Raw genomic sequence first — 6,556 nt, 5'->3', positions numbered from 1 at the left:
AAACTTGGCATGCTATCATGGAGTGGCATCAACATGCCGTGATAAAAAACTGTCCCATTTGGGGCAGGTTCGGGTATAAGCTTCTCACAAACCATAGCTTCTCACAACAAGCATGATGGTTTCGATAGGGGACGTCCCACCTTTGGGGACGAAATGATATCCATTGCCTCTTATTTCTTTCAAATTTTTCTCGTCTCAACATAGAACAACAGGAGTGTTGTGTCAATTTTTGGAATTTTTCGGGGTTCGTTTGGACATTTTTATGCATTAACTGAGTTTTCAATGCATTTATGTGCACAATTCAAATTTAAACTACATGCACATGCCCCAGTGCATATAAATTGGTTGAAAAATCAAATATGTGTCCTTGGGTGCATGCTTAGGTCCCATGCAAGAAATGAGAATGAATTTCAAACACCAGGGCACCGTTGATTGCCGGCATAACATTGAGATACCTGGTTTTTAAATTCTAGTAAATCCAAAACTTGTATGAAATTCATGAAACTTGGCATGCTATCATGGAGCGGCATAAACATGTCGTGGTAAAAAAATTGTTACATTTGGGGCAGGTTTGGCTATATGCTTCTCACAAACCAGAGCTTCTCACAACAAGCCTGATGGTTTCGGTAGGGAACGTACGTCCCACCTTCGGGGACAAAACGATATCCATCGCCTTTTATTGCTTTCAAAAAAATCTCGTGTCGGTTTTTGGGATTTTTTGGGGTTCGTTTGGACATTTTTATGCATCAATTGAGTTTTCTAGGTATTTTATGTGCATAATTCAAATTTGAACTACATGCACATGCTCTAGTGCATATAAATTGGTTGAAAAATCACATGTGTGTCCTTGGGTGCATGCTTAGGTCCCATGCAAGAGACGGGAATGAATTTCAAACACTAGGGAACTATTGATTGCCGGCAAAACGTTGAGATACCTGGTTTTTAAATTCTGGTAAATCCAAAACTCGTCTGAAATTCATGAAACTTGGCATGCTATCATGGAGCGGCATCAACATGCCGTGGTGAAAATTTTGTCCCATTTGGGACAGGTTTGGGTATAAGCTTCTCACAAACCAGAGCTTCTCACAACAAGCATGATGGTTTCGATAGGGAACGTACCACCTTTGGGGACGGGACGATATCTGTTGCCTCTTATTGCTTTCAAAAAATTTCTAGTGTCAACATAGAATAACAAGAGTGTTGTGTTTAATCTTGGAATTTTTCGGGGTTCGTTTGGCCTTTTTTATACATTAACTGGGTTTTGTAGGCATTTTATGTGCATATTTCAAATTTGAACTACAAGCACATGCTCCAATGCACCAAATTTGGTTGAAAATCACATGTGTGTCCTAGGGTGAATTTCTAGGTCCCATACAAGAGATTGGAATGAAATTCAAACACAAGGGCACTGTTGATTACCGGTAAAACATTGAGATGCCTGGTTTTTAAATTCTAGTAAATCCAAAACTCATCTGAAATTCATGAAACTTGGCACGCTATCATGGAGCGGCATCAACATGCCATGGTAAAAAATTTGTCCCATTTGGGGCAGGTTCGGGTATAAGGCTCTCACAAACCAGAGCTTCTCACAACAAGCATGATGGTTTCGATAGGGAACATCCCACCTTTGGGGGCGAAACGATATCCAATGCCTCTTATTGCTTTCAATTTTTTTAGTGTCAACATAGAACAACAGGAGTGTTGTGTCAATTTTTGTAATTTTGGGGGTTCATTTGGACATTTTATGTATTAACTGGATTTTCTATGCATTTTATGTACATAATTCAAATTTTAACTACAAGCACATGCTCCAATGCACTAAAGTTAGTTGAAAAATCAAATTTGTGTCCTTGGGTGAATTTCTAGGTCGCATGCAAGAGATGAGAATGAAATTCAAACAGCAGGGCATTGTTGATTGCCAGCAAAACGTTGAGATGCCTCGTTTTTAAATTCAAGTAAATCCAAAACTCGTCTGAAATTCATGAAACTTGGCATGCTATCATGGAGCGGCATCAACATGTCGTGGTAAAAAAATTGTCCCATTCGGGGCAGGTTCAGGTATACACTTCTCACAAACCAGAGCTTCTCACAAGAAGCATGATGGTTTCGGTATGGAACGTCCACCTTTGGGTACGAAATGATATCCATTGCCTCTTATTGATTTTAAAAAAGTTCTCATGTCAAGATAGAACAACAGGAGTATTGTGTCAATTTTTGGGATTTTTCGGGGTTCGTTTGGATATTTTTATGCATTAACTGATTTTTTAATGCATTTATGTGCATAATTCAAATTTGAACTACATGCACATGCTCTAGTGCATATAAATTGGTTGAAAAATCAAATCTGTGTCCTTGGTTGCATGCTTAGGTCCCATGCAAGAAATGCGAATGAATTTCAAACACCAGGACACCGTTGATTGCCAGCAAAACATTGAGATGCCTAGTTCTTAGATTCTAGTAAATTCAAAATTCGTCTGAAATTCATTAAACTTGGCATGCTATCATGGAATTGCACCCGATATGTTGTGGCATTTTTTGTGTCCATTTTGAGAGAAGGCACACTCGAGTAATGAAAGCCAACAAAGGCATTTTGAAAAATTAGCTGCCACTTTAATATCTCAAACATTTGTAGAATTCAAACTGTGTGCATTCTTTTAACAATTCACGTGACGCCACATGTCTTGGCTTTAATTGCTGTAGGAGGTGTCGTGCGGACAGCTGTTTGACCTTGACTGAACGGGAGGCATGCGAGCGCAGTCCGGTGCGCAGGCTGACCGAGAGGCGTGCAAGCTGTCCTCTAATGCGCAGGCTCAACGGGAAGCGTGCGAGCTGTACGCTGCGCATGCTCACTGGGAAGCGAGCCCTTTGACTTCCATGGCCGCCTGCCTTCCTCTCCATTAATGGCGCCAGAGCCTCTGTTTAATATAGGCGGCCTTACTGTTCGCCTCCCATTCCCCTCCCTCCCCCAGACCTCCACCAACGCCATGGCGCGGAACGATCATCTACCAATAGTCTTCAAGTTTGATGAAGTCGACTCTGAGCCGGAGGAGATAGAAAATAAGGAGGAATGGAGCCTCATGGACATGGCCCAGAAGAAGCTGGCTGCGATGGTTGCTGCCCCCGCTCCCGTCCCAGCTCCCATCCCCGCACTCGCGCCAGCGACCATCCCCGTAGCATTGACGGGCTGGTAGCCGAGCACTATCACAGAGCTAGAAGCCGCAAGCGTCAGCGAGGTCTCCGCGGACCCGCGCAAGCTCGTATACATGCCAGCACCAGCGCCCGTGCCCATGCGTGCCCCTCCACCCACCATGGTGCCGGCCCCCATGCGTTTGGCTGCACCCGCCGCGCCCGTGCCCATGCCCCCCTTAGTGGCATGGGACGCTGCCGTCGACCGCTACCTTTCAGCGATGCCAGTTGCCGTCCTCCCGCGCCCCGCTCATCGATCACGCGACGACATGATGTTTGATTTACATGTGAAGAACATTTCGTGCTACCTTGAAGACTTCAACAACGGCGTCTCGGAGGACGACAACGACGGCGACGGCGCGGCACGCCGCCTTCGCCACCGCCGAAAATAGTTTATTTGGGGTTTAATACTGTATCTTGAATTCTCGGTCATATGAATATAAATTCGTAGTGTGACTGAATGAAATATATGGTTTGAACTAACTTGCGTTTTTCTCTCTTAGTGTACAGACTTATCAAACGATTTTGTTTTGAAAAAAACGCCAATGGTTTTTAAATATAAAACACTCATCGCAAACGTTTTAGTTAGAACACCCAGATGCAAACCGATAGCTTCCCCAGGAAGCCAAGGGAAAATGTGCCGAACAGGATTTCTGCATACCTTCAACGCAAACGGTTGTTTTGCATGACCTGTGTGCAACCACGTACAAACAATTGGGTAAGATTTGCATATCTATCATTTTGGGTATGTTGCCATTTGTCAAACTGGAAAGGTTGACATTTGTTTATCTAGTAACATTGCCATTTGTCAACCTTGTAACGCTGCGATTTGTCAAAATATGCAGCTAAAGATCACTAGCACTATCTAATTTTTGCAACTAAAATCACTAGCACTGTTCATATGGACACCACTAGCAGGCGTGAGTTGATGGACACATATGCAAATGTACCATTGATTGCATACAACAAGTCATCAGCCCACAACGACAACGAGGATACACGTTGGATTATAGATCATTTCCAACAAAACATTCTAGTAAAGTTTTTCTCACACAACAAATAACAAAGCAATGAAATGAACTTTAGCTCAACCACTCATCAGCATTGGAAACGCTTGCTCTGAACCGGAAGTGATTCTCTGGGAAGGGCCAGCTACTGTCAATCTCGAGACCAACGCAGGACTGATCATCCAGGCTGAAGCGGTCTATGTCAGGACCCATATTGGGATGGTAGGGAAGCATAGCAATGTCCGAGGTATAGATACAATTGCTTCTCATAAATGGTAGTAACGTTGTGTCAACAGCAGATGGATCGCCTTACACCATCATTGGATAGTTTTGTCCAAGGAAGAGCGAGTCTCCTCCAAGACTTTCAATACTGAACCAGGGAGAAGGTGTTGGCGCTAGTACACTAGTATCCATCCCGAATACCCTGCAACGGATGTTGGAATAGGTTTGGAGAGTGCGACCATGCGAGACAACACCTGCTTCCTTAGTAACATCAGCAGTACCCTGTATACAGACAAGAAGAGGTGATCCATCGGAATAAGTTGCCAGGCGCCACTGAGTATATGGGTCTAGCTCGTCCTCATGCTCGTGATCATCAGAATCGTCATCTCCCCCTTGGTTATAATTTTTTTTTCAATTATAGGTGATGGAATGTTCACAGTACCTTGGAAACACAAGAATGTTAATTAATTAGTAAAGGGAAACTAGCTAACCCACATGCATGTGGATGAAACAATTATAATTACGGTGAAAGAAAAACGTACCGAAAGCATGATAATTCCAAGCAAAAACAGTGCCACGAGTGGTGGCAGCAAACACAAGACCCTCGTATTGAATTGCATCACAGTACTCATCCATATACAAAAATTGATTTTTGAGCAATATCCATCGAGGCGTGGAAGTAAGGAAGGCAACAAGCTTGTCGAAGATAGCAACAACTTCATAGTTCAAGTAATCCCAATAGCGGTTGGGAACTCGACAAATTGCTATCTCCCGTAGACGACGGTCACCATGATCGTATTTGAACTCACGTAAACGACGGCCTAAGATTTTTGGAAGTGGAACCCGGTGATGAGTGTACACATTCACAAGTTCCCACTCGCAATTATACCCAATATAAACAAAGCAATCTCCATTTGCGCCTGCCCAAGCCTTGCCCTCAAGCGATGGCATCTTAACATCATATGTATCAGTATCAAGCGGCATCAACTTGCACAAGGCGAGGCTTCCCTCGTCCCCGCGCCAGTCAGCGGGGTCACGACGAAGAAGATAGGGGAGATCAAACCGCTCCTGGACCCTTGGGTTCCTTTTAATGATGTTATTAGTTGAGTCAAAAATGGCCTTGAACGAACCTGCCATGCTAGCCGAGGTGATGACGTCGCACCGATCAATGAGTTCCTCCACCAGGTCATCTTTCAGATCGGGGCAAGAATAACAAGGTCGTTTCCAGCCTGTTCCATCCATGGAGAAGATGATCGAACAATGGCAGAAGGAAGGGTGAAGGCAAATGGAGGGAGGAAGAGCGTGCGACAGCAGTTTCAAATCGAGAGGGAAAGGTGAAGAGGCGGTGGACGGTTGCCATGGTACACGAAGATGCGCCTGGAGAGCGGACGGTTGCCACAGAGGTCACACACTGACGACAAGGGCCGAGTGAACCGCATGCATGTATCGCACACACCTTGATTTGGCTGACCGTTTCTTTTGTGTTGCCTAATCATAAACAGTTTATCCGGGTGAACCGTATGCTGTATATCGCACACACCTTCATCCGGCTGTCCGTTTCTTTTGTGTTGCCTAGTCACGAACAGTTCATCCGAGTGAACCGTACGCTGTGTATCGCACACGCCTTCATCTGGCTGCCCGTTTCTTTTGTTCCTCCTCATCGTAAACAGTTAATTGAACTGAACCATATGCCCTTCATCGCACACGCAAATAAAACCTGAACCGTGTTTGATGCATCTGTCATCACAAACGTTTTATACATTTCTGACGGTTTCCATACATCACCGTTTGTGATTAGTGTATCACACACATTTTCTCGAAGGGTCTCTGATCGTAGTGTCGTGTTAGCAGCATCCTGCAGTAGTGATCGCTGAAAGGGCTCGATCGGATTCGAGTACTGACAAGGTCCATGTAGCTGCCAATTCAGAGGTGGCAAGGTGGGACACCATGTGGAGCGTTGTCCATGTCATTTGGATCCTAGCTCCTCCGAGAGGGCTATGGCTGGATTTGAGCACCGCTGAGGTCCATATGGTTGCCATGATTGGTGGTGGTAAGGTGAGGCGCCAAGTGGAGCACTTCCTTTATCAAGCAATACTCCATGCCAACCATCTGTATCTTGGCATCGCTGAAAGGGGTCGATC

This window comes from Triticum dicoccoides, chromosome 3A (genome assembly GCF_002162155.2).
Source record: "Triticum dicoccoides isolate Atlit2015 ecotype Zavitan chromosome 3A, WEW_v2.0, whole genome shotgun sequence".
NCBI classification, from domain to species: Eukaryota; Viridiplantae; Streptophyta; class Magnoliopsida; order Poales; family Poaceae; genus Triticum; species Triticum dicoccoides.
This window is presented reverse-complemented; position numbering follows the sequence as displayed.